The following is a 19265-nucleotide window of genomic DNA, read 5'->3' as shown; positions in this document are numbered from 1 at the left end:
CCCACCGGGCTCCTCTGTCCAGGGGATTGCCCAGGCAAGAATACTGGAGTGGGTGGCTATTTCTTTCTCTAGGGGCTCTTCCTAACCCAGGAACCAAGCCCACTTCTCCTGCATTGGTGGGCAGATTCTTTACCACTGAGCCACTGGGGAAGCCCACATAATTAATAGTTTCAGCTTAATGTACTAACTATACTAGGGGCAGTAAATTCACTAGTTCAAGCCAAACATCAATTAAACATATATTCCAAGTTTTCTTGTGGAGCTCAGGGTCCGTCTAGTAAGGGAAACAACCTCAAACAGTTGGTAAGAGTCGTTTTAGTGCATGTGTGCACAAGATGCCATGGGAACCCAGAAAGTATTAATTCTGTTGAAGGAAATTTATATGTGAGCTTCAAATCTGAGTGTGATATCATAGACTGAGATGTGGGCAAAGGACACTTTCAGGCAGAGAGAACAACTTGAGCTCAGTTTTAGAAGCATCAAACTTCTTGGCACTTTTGATAAACCCAGAACAGTCTGGTTCTAATATACAACATAAAACACGGTGGGCCAACAGAACTGGAATGGAGACTGGGAGAGGAGACTGTAGATACTGGTTTTAGCCACACTGTGAAACCCTCAGAAGGCATGTTAAAGAGTAATGACAGCTCTATGAAAAAACTTATGAGATGTGTAAAGGAGTGTGGACTTAACCTTGTGAGCCTCAGAGAGATGTGTTTTAAACGTGCTGAGGCAGAGAGGGATGGAAGCAGTGACCAACTGACAGACGATGAATTACACAAAGTCTGAGAGGAAAAACAGTGTGGATTAATGAGTGGTGGAACCTTACAGGGAAATAGATCAATGATGAAGGTCTTGGTACACTTCTGGGCTGAGGCAAATAGCTGGATGTTGTGACTGAGAAAACAGGAGAGACATGCACAAGGGTGATGGTGATGTTTCTAATTCTGCCATTTTGGTGTGGAAAGATCAGTTAGTTCAGTTCAGTCGCTCAGTCGTGTCCGACTCTTTGTGACCCCATGAACTGCAGCACGCCAGACCTCCCTGTCCATCACCAACTCCCGGAGATCACTCAAACTCACATCCATCGAGTCAGTGATGCCATCCAGCCATCTCATCCTCTGTCATCCCTTTTCCACCTGCCCCCAATCCCTCCCAGCATCAGAGTCTTTTCCAATGTGTCAACTCTTCGCATGAGGTGGCCAAAGTACTGGAGTTTCAGCTTTAGCATCATTCCTTCCAAAGAACACCCAGGGCTGATCTTTAGAATGGACTGCTTGGATCTCCTTGAAGTCCATGGGACTCTCAAGAGTCTTCTCCAGCACCACAGTTCAAAAGCATCAATTCTTTGGCGCTCAGCTTTCTTCACAGTCCAACTCTCACATCCATACATGACTACTGGAAAAACCATAGCCTTGACTAAACGGACTTTGTTGGCAAAGTAATGGCTCTGCTTTTTAATATGCTATCTAGGTGTGGAAAGAGCATTATTCAAAAAAGGCAATTCTTGAATAGCAGATTTATAGAGGGCTGTAGAGGATTTGGTTTGGAAAAAATGAATTTCAGGTGCTCGGGGGCCTCCAGGTGGAGGTGCTAAGACAGAGGTGGAAATAAGAGACTAATTAGAATTGAAGAGAGAAATCTGGAAATAACATTTGAGTGAAGGATGTAAATTTTCTGGGATAGGCCATGGTAATGGAGTGTCAGGTGGTGTTCTGTCACTCAGTCAGGTCTGACTCTTTGTGACCCCATGAACTGCAGCACACCAGGCTTCCCTATCCTTCACCAACTCCCGGAGCTTGCTCAAATTCATATCCATTGAGTTGGTGACGCCATCCAACCACCTCATTCTTTGTCATTGCCTTTTCCTCCTGCCTTCAATCTTTCCCAGCATCAGGGTCTTTTCCAATGAGTCAGTTCTTTGGATCAGGTGGCCAAAGAATTGGAGATTCAGCTTCAGCATCAGTCCTTCCAATGAATATTCAGGATTGATTTCTTTAGGATTAATTAGTTTGATCTCCTTGCAGTCCAAGGGACTCTCAAGAGTCTTCTCCAACACCACAGTTCAAAAGCATCAATTCTTCAATGCTCAGCTTTCTTTATAATCAACTCTCACATACATACATGACTACTGGAAAAGCCACAGCTTTGAATAGACAGACCTTTGTCAGCAAGTAGTGTCTCTGCTTTTTAATACACTGTCTAGCTTTGTCATAGCTTTTCTTCCAAGGAGCAATCATCTTTTAATTTCATGGCTGCAGTCACCATCTGCAGTGATTTTGGAGCCCAAGAAAATAAAGTCTGTCACTGTTTCCGTTGTTTCTCCACCTGTTTGCCATGAAGCAATGGGACCGGATGCCACAATCTTTGTTTTCTGAATGTTGAGTTTTAAGCCAGCTTTTTCACCTTCCTCTTTCACCTTCATCCAGAGGTTCTTTAGTTCCTCTTCGCTTTCTGCAATTAGAGTGGTATCATCTGCATATTTGAGGTTATTGATATTTCTCCCAACAATCTTGATTCCAACTTGTGCTTCATCCAGCCCAGCATTTTGCATGATATACTTCGCATATAAGTTAAATAAGCAAGGTGACAATATACAGCCTTGACGTACTCCTTTCCCAAATTGGAACCAGTCTGTTGTTCCATGTCCAGCTCTAACTGTTGCTTCCTGACCTGCATACAGGTTTCGAAGGAGGTAGGTAATGTGTTTTGGTAGTCCCATCTCTTTAAGAATTTTCCACAGTTTGTTGTGATCCACAGAGTCAAAGGCTTCAGTGTAGTCAGTGAAGAAGTAGATTTTTTGGGGGAATTCTCTTGATTTTTCTGTTATCCAACAGATGTTGACAATTAGATCTCTGGTTTCTCTGCTTTTTCTAAATCCAGCTTGAACATCTGGAAGTTCTCAATTCATGTACTTTTGAAGCCTAGCTTGGAGAATTTTGAGCATTACTTTGCTAGCATGTGAAATGAGTGCAGTTGTGCGGTAGTTTGAACATTCTTTGGCATCGCCTTTCTTTGGGATTGGAATGAAAATTGACCTTTTCCAGTCCTGTGGCCACTGCTGAGTTTTCCAAATTTTCTGGCATATTGAGTGCAACACTTTAAGAATATCATCTTTTAGAATTTGAAATAGCTCAGTTGGAATTCCATCACCTCCACTAGCTTTGTTCATAGTGATGCTTCCAGAGGCCCACTTGACTTCACACTCCAAGATGTCTGGCTCTAGATGAGTTATCACACCATTGTGGTTATCTGGTTCGTTAAGATTTTTTTGGTACAGTTTTTCTGTGCATTCTTGCCACGTCTTCTTAATACCTTCTGCTTCTGTTAGGTCCATACCTGTTTCTGTCCTTTATTGTACCTATTTTTTCATGAAATGTTCCCTTGTTATCTCTGATTTTCTTGAAGAGATCTCTAGTCTTTCCCATTCTATTGTTTTCCTCTACTTCTTTGCACTGTTCGCTGAGGAAGGCTTTCTTATCTCTTCTTGCTATTCTTTGGAACTCAGTATTCAAATGGGTATATCTTTCCTTTTCTCCTTTACCTTATACTTCTCTTCATTTCTCTGCTATTTCTAAGGCCTCCTCAGACAACCATTTTGCCTTTCTACGTTTCTTTTTCTTGGGGATGGTTTTGATCACCGCCTCCTATACAATGTTATGTACCTCCATCTATAGTTCTTCAGGCTCTCTGTCTATCAGATCTAGGCCCTTGAATCTATTTGCCCCTCTCACTGTGTAATCATAAGGTATTTGATTTAGGTCATACCTGAATGGCCTAGTGGTTTTCCCTACTTTTTTCAATTTAAGTCTGATTTTGGCAGAAAAGAGTTCATGATCTGAGCCACAGCCAGCTCCCGGTCTTGTTTTTGCTGACTGTATAGAGCTTCTCCATCTTTGGCTTCAAAGAATATAATCAGTCTGATTTGGATATTGACCATCTGGTGATGTCCATGTGTAGAGTCCTCTCCTGTGTTGTTAGAAGAGGGTATTTGCAGTTCTATTTGCAATTTTTAAAGGAACCTCCACACTGTTCTCCATAGTGGCTGTACTAGTTTGCATTCCCACCAACAGTGTAAGAGGGTTCCCTTTTCTCCACACCCTCTCCAGCATTTAGCAATCCCACTGCTGGGCATACACACCGAGGAAACCAGAATTGAAAGAGACACGTGTACCCCAGTGTTCATCGCAGCACTGTTTATAATAGCCAGGACATGGAAACAACCTAGATGTCCATCAGCAGATGAATGGATAAGAAAGCTGTGGTACATATACACAGTGGAGTATTACTCAGCCATTAAAAAGAATACATTTGAATCAGTTCTAATGAGGTTGATGAAACTGGAGCCGATTATACAGAGTGAAGTAAGCCAGAAAGAAAAATACCAATGCAGTATACTAACACATATATATGGAATTTAGAAAGATGGCAATGATAACCCTGTATGTGAGACAGCAAAAGAGACACAGATGTATAGAATGGACTTTTGGACTCTGTGGGAGAGGGAGAGGGTGGGATGATTTGGGAGAATGGCATTGAAACGTATACTATCATGTAAGAAACGAATCGCCAGTCTATGTTCGATACAGGATACAGGATGCTTGGGGCTGGTGCACAGGAATGATCCAGAGAGATGATATGGGGTGGGAGGTGGGAGGGGGGTTCAGGATTGGGAACTCATGTACACCCGTGGCTGATTCATGTCAATGTATGGCAAAACCAATACAGTATTGTAAAGCAAAATAAAGTAAAAATAAAATTTTTTTTAAAAAAGAGGATATTTGCTATGACCAGTGTGTTCTCTTGGTAAAACTGTTAACCTTTGCCCTGCTTCATTTTGTACTCCAAGGCGAAACATGCCTGTTACTCCTTGACTTCTTGCTTTTTCATTCCAATGCCTTATGATGCAAAGGACATCTTTTCTTGGTGTTAGTTCTAGAAGGTCTTGTAGATCTTCATAGAACCATTCAACTTCAGCTTCTTCAGCATTAGTGGTTAGGGCATAGACTTGGATTACTGTGATATTGAACAGTTTGCCTTGGAAGTGAACAGAAATCATGCTGTCGTTTTTGAGACTGCACCAAAGTACTGCATTTCAGAGTCTTTTGTTGACTATGAGGGCTGCTCCATTTCTTCTAAGGGATTCTTGCCCACATTAGTAGGTATATTGGTCATCTGAATTAAACTCGCCCATTCTGGTCCATTTTAGTTCACTGATTCCTAAAAAGTTGATGTTCATTTTTGCCCTCTCCTGTTTGACCATTTCCAGCTTAGTGGATGTGACTGGTGATAGAAACAAGGTCCGATGCTGTAAGAGCAATATTGCATAGGAGCCTGGAATGTCAGGTCCATGAATCAAGGCAAATTGGAAGTGGTCAAACAGGAGATGGCAAGAGTGAACGTCGACATTCTAGGAATCAGTGAACTAAAATGAACTGGAATGGGTGAATTTAACTCAGATGACCATTATATCTACTACTGTGGGCAGGAATCCCTCAGAAGAAATGGAGTAGCCATCATGGTCAACAAAAGAGTCCAAAATACAGTACTTGGATGCAATCTCAAAAACGACAGAATGATCTCTCTCCGTTTCCAAGGCAAACCATTCAATATCACAGTAATCCAAGTCTATGCCCCAACCAGTAATGCTGAAGAAGCTGAAGTTGAACGGTTCTATGAAGACCTACAAGACCTTGTAGAACTAACACCCCAAAAAGATGTCCTCTTCATTATAGGGGACTGGGATGCAAAAGTAGGAAGTCAAGAAACACCTGGAGTAACAGGCAAATTTGGGCTTGGAATGCAGAATGAAGCAGGGCAAAGCCAAATAGAGTTTTACCAAGAAAATGCACTGCTCATAGCAAACACCCTCTTCCAACAACACAAGAGAAGACTACACATGGACATCACCAGGTGGTCAACACCGAAATCAGATTGATTATGTTCTTTGCAGCCAAAGATGGAGAAGCTCTATACAGTCAGCAAAAACAAGACCGGGAGCTGACTGTGGCTCAGATCATGAACTCCTTATTGGCAAATTCAGATTTAAATTGAAGAAAGTAGGGAAAAGCGCTAGACCATTCAGGTATGACCTAAATAAAATCCCTTATGATTATACAGTGGAAGTGAGAAATAGATTTAAGGGCCTAGATCTGATAGATAAAGTGCCTGATGAACTATGGATGGAGATTCGTGACATTGTAGAGGAGACAGGGATCAAGACCATCCCCATGGAAAAGAAATGCAAAAAAGCAAAATGGCTGTCTGGGGAGGCCTTACAAATAGCTGTGAAAAGAAGAGAAGTGAAAAGCAAAGGAGAAAAGAAAAGATATAAGCATCTGAATGCAGAGTTCCAAAGAATAGCAAGAAGAGATAAGAAAGCCTTCTTCAGCGATCAGTGCAAAGAAATAGAGGAAAAGAACAGAATGGGAAAGACTAGAGATCTCTTCAAGAAAATTAGAGATACCAAGGGAACATTTCATGCAAAGATGGGCTTGATAAAGGACAGAAATGACTGGGCCCAACAGAAGCAGATAATATTAAGAAGAGGTGGCAAGAATACACAGAACTGTACAAAAAATATCTTCACGACCAAGATAATCACAATGATGTGATCACTCATCTAGAGCCAGACATCCTGGGATGTGAAGTCAAGTGGGCCTTAGAAAGCATCACTAAGAAAAAAGCTAGTGGAGGTGATGGAATACCAGTGGAGCTATTTCAAATCCTGAAAGATGATGCTGTGAAAGTGCTGCACTCAAGATGCCAGCAAATTTGGGAAACTCAGCAGTGGCCACAGGACTGGAAAAGGTCAGTATTCATTCCAATCCCAAAGAAAGGCACTGCCAAAGAATGCTCAGACTACCGCACAATTGCACTCATTTCACACGCTAGTAATGTAATGCTGAAAATTCTCCAAGCCAAGCGTCAACAATATGTGAACCGTGAATTCCTGATGTTCAAGCTAGTTTTAGAAAAGGCAGAGGAACCAGAGATCAAATTGCCAACATCTGCTGGATCATCAAAAAAGCAAAAGAGTTCCAGAAAAATATCTATTTCTGCTTTATTGACTATGTCAAAGCCTGTGACTGTGTGGATCACAGTAAACTGTGGAAAATTCTGAGAGAGATAGGAATACCAGACCACTTGACCTGCCTCTTGGGAAATCTGTATGCAGGCCAGGAAGCAACAGTTAGAAATGGACATGGAACAACAGACTGGTTGCAAATAGGAAAAGGAGTACGTCAAGGCTGTATATTGTCACCCTGCTTATTTAACTTCTATGCAGAGTACATCATGAGAAACGCTGGGCTGGAAGAAACACAAGCTGGAATCAAGATTGCCGGGAGAAATATCAATAACCTCCGATATGCAGATGACACCTCCCTTATGGCAGAAAGTGAAGAGGAACTAAAGAGCCTCTTGATGAAAGTGAAAGAGGAGAGTGAGAAAGTTGGCTTAAAGCTCAACATTCAGAAAATGAAGATCATGGCATCTGGTCCCATCACTTCATGGGAAATACATGGGGAAAGAGTGGAAACAGTGTCAGACTTTATTTTCTTGGGCTCCAAAATCACTGCAGATGGTGATTGCAGCCATGAAATTAAAAGACGCTTACTCCTTTGAAGAAAAGTTATGATCAACCTAGATAGCATATTCAAAAGCAGAGACATTACTGACTAAGGTCCGTCTAGTCAAGGCTATGGTTTTTCCAGTAGTCATGTATGGATGTGAGAGTTGGACTGTGATGAAGGCTGAGCGCCAAACAATTGATGGTTTTGAACTGTGGTGTTGGAGAAGACTCTTGAGAGTCCCTTGGACTGCAAGGAGATCCAACCAGTCCATTCTGAAGGAGATCAGCCCCTAGATTTCCTTGGAAATAATGACGCTAAAGCTGAAACTCCAGTACTTTGGTCACCTCATGTGAAGTGTTGACTCATTGGAAAATACTTTGATGCTGGGAGGGATTGGGGGCAGGAGGAGAAGGGGATGACAGAGGATGAGATGGCTGGATGGCATCAAGGACTCGATGGACGTAAGTCTGAGTGAACTCTGTGAAATGGTGATGGACAGGGAGGCCTGGTGTGCTGCGATTCATGGGGTCGCTAAGAGTCGGACATGACTGAGCGACTGAACTGAACTGAACTGACTAATAAGGAAAAAGTCTTCCTAAGATTGAGGCAAGACACAATTCAAATGGTCATTCTCTGCTATGGTCTTTGGCAATAGTAAGGTAATTTTCCTGGGACCACTGCTCCAAGGGTTGAGCATTGACTTGAGCATTTAATATCTAAAAGTAGTGATGTGGAGGGGGCAGTTCTAAGATGGTGGAGCAATAGGATGCAGAGACCACTTTCTCCCACACAAATTCATCAAAAGAACATTTCAACGCTGAGTAAGTTCCACAGAACCACTTCTGAATGCCGGCAGAGGACATCAGGCACCTAGAAAGTCAGCTCATTGTCTTTGAAAAGAGGTAGGAAAAAATATGAAAGACAAAAAAAGAGACAAAAGAGGTAGAGAGGGAGCTTAGTCCTGGGAAGGGAGTCTTAAAAAGAGAGAAGTTTCCAAACACCAGGAAACACTCTCACTGCCAAGTCTGTGGTGAGCCTTGGAAGCACAGAAGGCAACATAACAGGGAGGAAAAATAAATAAATAATTAAAACCCATAGATTACGAGCCCAATGGTAACTCCCCCAGTGGAGAAGTAGCACAGATTCCTGCATCTTCCACTACAAGCAGGGACTTGGCAGGGAGGGGCGGGCTGCATTGCTTCACAAGGATCAGGCTCGAATGCCCCAAATGCCCTGCATGTAACCAGAGTGAGCTAACTTGAGCTAGCAAACCAGACTGTGGGATAGCTACCACGTGAAAAGCTCTAACATAAGAGTCCACCAGGACTGTGCACAGAACAAAGGATGGAACAGAATTAGCCAGCTGCAGACCATCCCCCTCTGGTGACAGGCAGCCAGAGTCGGAAGGGCTGGAAGGGGGCAATCGCAGCCCCAGAGAGACATTACCTATGAAACTGCAAACAGGCTTCTTTGCTAAGACTTCTTGGGGTTCTGGACAGTCATCATCCACCTGAGAAAGTACACCAGCTGTACACCCAGAAAACTGAGCAGCAGGGACGGGATAGGTGATAAGTCGCAGCGACCGCGCTCGTCAAACACCTGACGTACTCAGACCTGGGAAGGGCACAAAATGCAGGCCCAACCAGTCTGCACCTCTGGGGACTACCTGAGTGCCTGAGCCTGAGCGGCTTAGACCTGGGAGGTGCATGCAGCCCAGGGCCGGCCTCAGATGGTTCCCAGTGGGGCAACCTAGAGCCTGAGCTGTGTGCGCCATGAGTGTGGGCAGGCCCAGCATGGCTGGGACACTGCGAGCACTCACCAGTGTTATTTGTTTGCAGCATCCCTCCCTTCACACAGCGCGACTGAATGAGTGAGCCTAAAAAATAAACTGTCCACCACTGCCCCCCTTGTGTCAGGGCAGAAATCAGACACTGAAGAGACCAGCAAATAGAAGAAGCTAAAACAGAGGGAACTACCTTGGAAGTGAGAGGTGCAATAGATTAAAATCCTGTCATTAGTATCCACTACAAAGTAAGGGGCCTATAGATCTTGAGAAATATAAGCCGGACCAAGGAACTATCTGAAAATGAACTGACCCCACATTGCCCACAACAATACCAGAAAAAGTCCTAGATATATCTTTACCATTTCTACGATCATTCTTTTTTTTTTTTTTTGATGTTTGTTTTTTCTTCTTTTCTTTTTCTTCTTCTTTTTTAACACTTTTTAATTTTTAAGTCCTCTATTTCTCCTTTAGTTTTCATTTTTATAACCTACTATTACTTCCTCCCCCAAAAAAGACCCTATTTTTAAAGCAAACTTCATATATATATTTATTTTATTTTTATTATTTTTTTAATAATTCTTGTGACTTTTTTTTTCTTTTTTCTTCTTCTATTTTTTAATATTGTATTCTTGAAAATCCAACCTCTACTCGAGATTTTTAATCTTTGCTTTTTGGTATTTGTTATCAATTTTGTACCTTCAAAAACCCAGTCTTCAGTACCCATTTATACTTGAGAGCGAGATTACTCGCCTGACTGCTCTCTCCTTCTTTGGACTCTCCTTTTTCTCCACTAGAGCGCCCCTGTCTCTTCCCTCCCCGTTTTCTTCTCTACCCAGCTCTGTGAATCTCTGTGTGTTCCAGACGGTGGAGAACTCTTAGGGAACTGACTACTGGCTGGATCTGTCTCTCTCCTTTTCATTCCCCTCTTTTATACTCCTGACCACCTTTGTCTCCTTCCTCCCTCTCCTCCTCTTTATAATTCCGTGAACATCTCTGAGTGGTCCAGACTGTGGAGCACTCATAAGGAAGTGATTACTGGCTAGCTCACTCTCTCCTCTTTTGATTCCACCTCATCTCATTCAGGTCAGCTCGAACTCCCCCCTCCCTTTTCTCTTCTCCATGTAACTCTGTGAATCTCTCTATGTGTCCCTCAATGTGGAGAAACGTTTCATCTTTAACCTAGATGTTTTATCATCGGTGTGGTATAGAAGGGGAAGTCTTGAGACAACTGTAAAAACTGAAAACCAGAAGCAGGAGGCTTAAGTCCAAATCATGAGAACATCAGAGAACTCCTGCATCCAGGGAACATTAATCGATAGGAGCTCATGAAATGCCTCCAAACCTACACTGAACCAAGCATCACCCAAGGGCCAGCAAGTTCTAGAGCAAGACATACCAGGCAAATTCTCCAGCAACTCAGGAACACAGCCCTGAGCTTCAATATACAGGCAGCTCAATGGTTTGGTTATTCCAAAACCATTGACATCTCATAATTCATTACTGGATATGTCATTGCACTCCAGAGAGAAGAAATCCAGCTCCACCCAGCAGAACACTGACACAAGCTTCCCTAACCAAGAAACCTTGACAAGTCACTGATACAAACCCACCCACAGTGAGGAAACTCCACAATAAAGAGAACTCTACAAACTTCCAGAATACAGAAAGGCCACCCCAAACGCAGCAATATAAACAGGATGAAGAGACAGAGGAATAACCAATGGGTAAAGGAACAGGATAAATGCCCACCAAAACAAACAAAAGAGGAAGAGATAGGGAATCTACCAGACAAAGAATTCTGAATAATGATAGTGAAAATTATCCAAAATCTTGAAATCAAAATGGAATCACAGATAAATGGCCTGGAGACAAGCATTGAGAAGATGCAAGAAAGGTTTAACAAGGGCCTAGAAGAATTAAAAAAGAGTCAATACATAATGAATAATGCAATAAATGAGATCAGAAACACTCTAGAAGCAACAAATAGTAGAATAACGGAGGCAGAAGATAGGATTAGTGAAATAGAAGATACAATGGTAGAAATAAATGAGGCAGAGAGGAAAAAAGAAAATCGAATTAAAAGAAATGAGGACAATCTCAGAAACTTCCAGGATAATATGAAACGCTCCAACATTCGAATTATAGGAGTCCCAGAAGAAGAAGCCCAAAAGAAAGACCATGAGAAAATAATTGAGGAGATAATAGTTGAAAACTTCCCTAAAATGGGGAAGGAAATTATCACCCAAGTCCAAGAAATGCAGAGTCCCAAACAGGATAAACCCAAGGCAAAACACCCCAAGACACATATTAATCAAATTAACAAAGATCAAACACAAAGAACAAATATTAAAAGCAGCAAGGGAAAAATAACAAATAACACACAAGGGGATTCCCATAAGGATAAGAGCTGATCTTTCAATAGAAACCCTTCAGGCCAGGAGGGAATGGCAAGACATACTTAAAGTGATGAAAGAAAATAACCTACAGCCCAGATTACTGTACCCAGCAAAGATCTCATTCAAATATGAAGGAGAAATCAAAAGCTTTACAGACAAGCAAAAGCTGAGCGAATTCACCACCACCAAACCAGCTCTTCAACAAATGCTAAAGGATATTCTCTAGACAGGAAACACAAAAAAAGTTTATAAACCCAAACCCAAAACAATAAAGTAAATGGTAACAGGATCATACTTATCAATAATTATCTTAAACGTAAATGGGTTGAATGCCCCAACCAAAAGACAAAGACTGGCTGAATGGATACGAAAACAAGATCCCTATATATGTTGTCTACAAGAGACCCACCTCAAAACAAGGGACACATACAGACTGAAAGTGAAGGGCTGGAAAAACATATTCCATGCAAATAGAGACTGAAAGAAAGTAGGAGTAGCAATACTCATATCTGATAAAATAGCCTTTAAAACTAAGGCTGTGAAAAGAGACAAAGAAGGACACTACATAATGATCAAAGGATCAATCCAAGAAGAAGATATAAAAATTATAAATATATATGCACCCAACATAGGAGCACCTCAATATGTAAGACAAATGCTAACAAGTATGAAAGGGGAAATTAACAACAACACAATAATATTGGGAGACTTTAATACCCCACTCACATCTATGTATAGATCAACTAAACAGAAAATTAACAAAGAAACACAAACTTTAAATGATACAATAGACCAGTTAGACCTAATTGATATCTACAGGACATTTCACCCCAAACCAATGAATTTCACCTTTTTCCTCAAGTGCGCATGGAACCTTCTCCAAGATAGATCACATCCTGGGCCATAAATCTAGACTTGATAAATTAAAAAAAAAAAATGAAATCCTTCCAAGCATCTTTTCTGAGCATAATGCAGTAAGATTAGATCTCAATTACAGGAGAAAGACTATTAAAAATTCCAACATATGGAGGCTGAACAACACGCTTCTGAATAACCAACAAATCACAGAAGAAATCAAAAAAGAAATCAAATTATTCATAGAAATGAACGAAAATGAAAACACGACAACCCAAATCCTGTGGGACACTATAAAAGCAGTGCTAAGGGGAAAGTTCATAGCATTACAGGCATACCTCAAGAAAGAAGAAAAAAGTCAAACAACCTAACTCTACACCTAAAGCAACTAGAAAAGGAAGAAATGGAGAACCCCAGGGTTCGTAGAAGCAAAGAAATGTTAAAAATTAGGGCAGAAATAAATGCAAAAGAAACAAAAGAGACCATAGCAAAAATCAACAAAGTCAAAAGCTGGTTCTTTGAAAGGATAAATAAAATTGACAAACCATTAGCCAGACTCATCAAGAAACAAAGGGAGAAAAATCAAATCAAAAAAATTACAAATGAAAATGGAGAGATCACAACAGACAATACAGAAATACAAAGGATCATAAGAGACTACTAACAGAAATTATATGCCACTAAAATGGACAATGTGGAAGAAATGAACAAATTGTTAGAAAAGTACAACTTTCCATAAATCACAGCAGGATCCTCTATGATCCACCCCCCAGAATTCTGGAAATAAAAGCAAAAATAAATGGGACCTAATTAAAATTAAAAGCTTCTGCACAACAAAGGAAAATATAAGCAAGGTGAAAAGACAGCCTTCGGAATGGGAGAAAAAAAATAGCAAATGAAGCAACTGACAAACAACTAATCTCAAAAATATACAAGCAACTTATGCAGCTCAATTCCAGAAAAATAAACGACCCAATCAAAAAATGAGCCAAAGAACTAAATAGACATTTCTCCAAGGAAGACATATGGATGGCTAACAAACACATGAAAAGATGCTCAACATCACTCATTATTAGAGAAATGCAAATCAAAACCACAATGAGGTACCACTTCACACCAGTCAGAATGGCTGCGATCCAAAAGTCAGCAAGCAATAAATGCTGGAGAGGGTGTGGAGAAAAGGGAACCCTCCTACACTGTTGGTGGGAATGCAAACTAGTACAGCCACTATGGAGAACAGTGTGGAGATTCCTTAAAAAAGTGGAAGAACTGCCTTATGACCCAGCAATCCCACTGCTGGGCATACACACAATGGAAACCAGAATTGAAAGAGACACGTGTACCCCAATGTTCATTGCAGCACTGTTTATAATAGCCAGGATATGGAAGCAACCTAGATGTCCATCAGCAGATGAATGGATAAGAAAGCTGTGGTACCTATACACAATGGAGTATTACTCTGCCATTAAAAAGAATACATTTGAATCAGTTCTAATGAGGTGGATGAAACTCGAGCCAAGTATACAGAATGAAGTAAGCCAGAAAGAAAAACACTGAAACAGTATATTAATGCATATATATGGAATTTAGAAAGATGGTAACAATAACCCTGTATGCAAGACAGCAAGAGACACAGATGTACAGAACAGACTTTTTGACTGTGTGGGAGAGGGTGGGATGATTTGGGAGAATGGCATTGAAACATGTATAATATCATATAAGAAAGGAATTGCCAGTCTAGGTTTGATGCAAGATACAGGATGCTTGGGGCTACTGCACTGGGATAACCTAGAGGGATGGTATGGGGAGGGAGGTGGGAGGGGGGGTTCAGGATTGGGAAGTTATGTACAGCCATGGCGGATTCATGTTGATGTATGGCAAAACCAATACAGTATTGTAAAATTAAAAAAAAAAGAAGAACACCCCACACAGCTAAATAAATAGCTATGTACTTTAAAAAATAAATAAAAGTAGTGATGTGGAGCAAATGCTATGATAATTCTATACATCAGTAGTCCTTTGGACTTCACTGCAGATTGTCATCTGGCAGACTTTGAAATGGATATTTTTCTGGAGGAGTTTTATGAAGGAGGGCTCTTAGGATCAACACTTGTGAAAGGAAAAGGATGGCAAGGAAGCAGGATTGGGTTAAGAGACAGGTGGAGCTCTGAAGCAATTACAGTGGCTGCCTCAGCCTGTTCTGTGGGGGACTCTGAAGATGGCATAGCCATTTTAGGGCTGTCCACAGTTGAGGTGAGAGGGCTGGGGTCTTAAAATCCTGCATTAATCAGTCATTGGATATGGGCCACCACTGCAGAGGCATGACTTTAGGCAAGACAGGTGTTTTCAGTTATATGTACAACTGAAATCACCTGGATGTGCACTTGAAACTAACACAACATTTTAAATCAACTGTACTCCAATATAAAATAAAAAAATTTAAAATACTATACTAACTATACTTAATGACAGAGAAAGCCATACCAAGAAGTCTAAAAATGTACTTATTGTTATTTGAATTACATGAACTTTAGCTTATATATTATTAAATATTAAAATAAATATTAATTAAAAAAAAGATAAGATACCTTCAGTTTCAGTTCAGTTCAGGTAAGTTCAGTAGCTCAGTCGTGTCCAGCTCTTTGTGACCCCATGAATCGCAGCACGTCAGGCCTCCCTGTCCATCACCAACTCCTGGAGTTTGCTCAAACTCCATCGAGTCGGTGATGCCATCCAGCCATCTCATCCTCTGTCATCCCATTCTCCTCCTGCCCCCAATCCTTCCCAGCATCAGAGTCTTTTCCAATGAGGCAACTCATCACATGAGGTGGCCAAAGTATTGGGGTTTCAGCTTTAGCATCAGTCCTTCCGATGAACATCCAGGACTGATCTCCTTTAGGATGGACTGATTGGATCTCCTTGAAGTCCAAGGGACTCTCAAGAGTCTTCTCCAACACCACAGTTCAAAAGCATCAATTCATCAGTGCTCAGCTTTCTTCACAGTCCAACTCTCACATCCATACATGACTACTGGAAAACCATAGCCTTGACTAGACGGACCTTTGTTGGCATAGTAATGTCTCTGCTTTTGAATATGCTATCTAGATTGGTCATAACTTTCCTTCCAAGGAGTAAGCGTCTTTTAATTTCATGGCTGCAATCACCATCTGCAGTGATTTTGAAGCCCCCCCAAAATAAAGTCTGACACTGTTTCCACTGTTTCCCCATCTATTTCTCATGAAGTGATGGGACCGGATGCCATGACCTTCGTTTTCTGAATGTTGAGCTTTAAGCCAACATTTTCACTCTACTCTTTCACTTTCATCAAGAGGCTTTTTAGCTCCTCTTCACTTTCTGCCATAAGGGTGGTGTCATCTGCATATCTGAGGTTATTGATATTTCTCCCAGCAATCTTTCTTCCACCTTATGCTTCTTCCAGCCCAGCGTTTCTCATGATGTACTCTACATAGAAGTTAAACAAGCAGGGTGACAATATACAGCCTTGACTTACTCCTTTTCCTATTTGAAACCAGTCTGTTATTCCATGTCCAGTTCTAACTGTTGCTTGTTGACCTGCATATAGGGTTCTCAAGAGGCAGGTCAGGTGGTCTGGTATTCCCATCTCTTTCAGAATTTTCCACAGTTTATTGTGATCCACACAGTCAATGTCTTTGGCATAGTCAAAAAAGCAGAAATAGATGTTTTTCTGAAACTCTCTTGCTTTTTCCATGATCCAGTGGATGTTTAGGCAATCCCAAAAGGGGCTGTTATCTGAGGGCTGTTGGCCAAAGGTATTCTTAGCAGCTGAAGTAAAAACTGGCCTGAATTCGGATCTGTGCATGCATGCATGCTCAGTTGCTTCAGTTGTGTCTGACTCTTTGTGACCCCATGGACTGCAGCCCGCCAGGCTCCTCTGTCCATGGGATTTTCCAGGCAAGAATACTGGAGTGGGTTGCCATGCCTTCCTTCAGGGGATCTTCCCAACCCAGAAATCAAACCTGTGTCTCTTGCATGTCCTGCATTGCAGGTGGATTCTTTAATTCTGAGCCACCAGGGAAGCCTGGGGATCTGAGTGATTCCTTATTATATTCACCACACTCTTTAAAGCAAGTAACACAGTAATCCCCTCTTTAAAGCAAAAATTGCAGGAGATGCAAGGAGAATTGATATAAACTCACTAATGATAGGAAGCTTTTAACATACCATTTTCAACTCAAGACAGATCAAAAGGAAAGCAAGGAAGAATAGAGAAAACCTAAATGATCAATTAATAAGATATAGAATTATGGATATGTCAACCTTTATACCATGATAATTGGGAATATACCTTCTCAAGCAAACAAGTCATCATAGACATTGATCATATATTAAGTCACAAAGGAAATAATAAGTTCCATTATATATAGGATGAGTATAAACAACATTCTCTGCTTTTATTAACCAGAAATTCTAGCTGGCAATTTTAAAATGTTCTATTAAAGAATTCTTGAGATGAATGGAAATTAAAAAATGAAGTAATGGAATTAATTTAAAAATAATCTTCATGAAAACATTATATATCAGAAATTATTGGATATAATTTTTTTAAATGATTAGAGGAATCTCTACACCCTTAAACAAAATCAACATATATCATCTGATATGAACAGATGAATAATATCAATACCTAATAACATGAAGAAAATGAAAATGTATGAGTTAAATTCACAATTCAAAGCACTAAAGAACAATAAAGTAAAAGCATAGGGAAGAAAGAGTAAAGATAAAAGCTGAAATTAATGAGATTAAAAAAGAAAACCTATATTTTTTACATCTCATTAGTAAATCAAAAACCTATTTTTGTGTTTCTTGTTTTTCTTTTTTTTTTTTTAACTCTGCCATGCATCTTGCAGGATCTTGGTTCCCCATCCAGGGATTGAACCTGGGCCCACTGTAGTGAAAGTACTGGACTAACCAGGGAACTCCCAAAACTCTTTTTTCTTGAACAAATTAGTAAAATAGATAAACCACTATTGTATTGACTAATAGCTCCAGTTTAACACTAGACTGAAGGATTTAGCCAATAGAGTTAGACAAGAGAAATTAATTAGAGGTATGTGTGTGCATGCATGTTAAGTTGCTTCAGTCATGTCTGACTCTGTGACCCCATGGACTGTAGCCCACCAGGCTCCTCTGTCCATGGGATTCTCCAGGCAAGAATACTGGAGTGGTTCATCATGCCCTCCTCCAGGGGATCTTCCTGACCTAGGGATCGAACCTGTGTCTCCTGTGACTCCTGCACTGCAGGCAGATTCTTTACCGCTGAGCCACTGTGGAAGCCCAGTTAGAGGCATGCTGCTGCTGCTGTCACTTCAGTCGTGTCCAACTCTATGTGACCCCATAGATGGCAGCCCACCAGGCTCTCCCGTCCCTGGGATTCTCCAGGCATGAACACTGGAGTGGGTTGCCATTTCCTTCTCCAATGCATGAAAGTGAAAAGTGAAAGTGAAGTCGCTCAGTCGTGTCCGACCCTCAGCGACCCCATGGACTGCAGCCTACCAGGCTCCTCTGTCTATGGGATTTTCCAGGCAAGAGTACTGGAGTGGGGTGAGTTAGAGGCATAAGAGTTTGTAAAACAGAAATAAAATGATTTCTATTTGCAGATGATATGATAGTAAACCTGGAGACTCCTAGAGTCAATAATAAAACTAACTCAATCAATGAAAGAATTCAGTGAGTCAGCAGGCTATAAAATTAACATAAAGGAATCAGCTGCTCCATGTACACAATAAATAGTTAGCAGATGTAATCTTAGAGAAAAATCCATCTACAATAGCAACAAAGGAGATAAAATACATAAGAATAAATTGAGCAAGGAATATGGTAATCTATACAATGAAAATTTAAAACACCCCTGAAAGACACAAAAGTATTCTTGAACAAATCGAAAGATATTTGTTCATCTTGGATAGGATGAGTCAATATCATAAAGACAGTTCTCTCAAAGTTATTTTTAAAATTTACCACACTTTCAATAAAGTACCAATAAGTTTTATTCTGGGCCTAGGGAAGTTGAACCTAAAATTTACATGGAAAAACAAATTTTTGAGAATAGCAAAATTGTCTAAGTTTCTTGAACTGGCCAGGTTCTCTTCTGCTACTCCACTGTCACCTCACTTAATCTGTTCCTTCTCCATCTTCAGCTCTCAGCGTCTGGGGAGACTTTACTATACTCAGATACACACACACACACACACACACACACACACACACACACACACACACAGTCTAAGACATATTTTGTCATATACTCTCACAGAACTGTGTTCCTCTCCACAGCATTTGGCCCAATTCAGGGTCATTTACACACTGAGGGATTTCTTTGATTAAAGCTGGTCTCCTCGCCTAGGCTGAAAAGGTCATGAGAGTAGAGACAGGGAGTGTTTTCCTCACCACATGTCTCCTGAGTTCAGTTCAGTTCAGTTCAGTTGCTCAGTCATGTCTGACTCTGCGACCCCATGGACTGCAGCATGTCAGGTTTCCCTGTCCATCACCACATCCCGGAGCTTACTCAAAATCATGTCCATTGAGTCAGTGATGTCATCCAACCATCTCATCCTCTGTCATCCGCTTCTCCTCCTGCCTTCAATCTTTCCCAGCATCAGAGATTTTCCA

This window comes from Budorcas taxicolor, chromosome X (genome assembly GCF_023091745.1).
Source record: "Budorcas taxicolor isolate Tak-1 chromosome X, Takin1.1, whole genome shotgun sequence".
Lineage (NCBI taxonomy): Eukaryota > Metazoa > Chordata > Mammalia > Artiodactyla > Bovidae > Budorcas > Budorcas taxicolor.
This window is presented reverse-complemented; position numbering follows the sequence as displayed.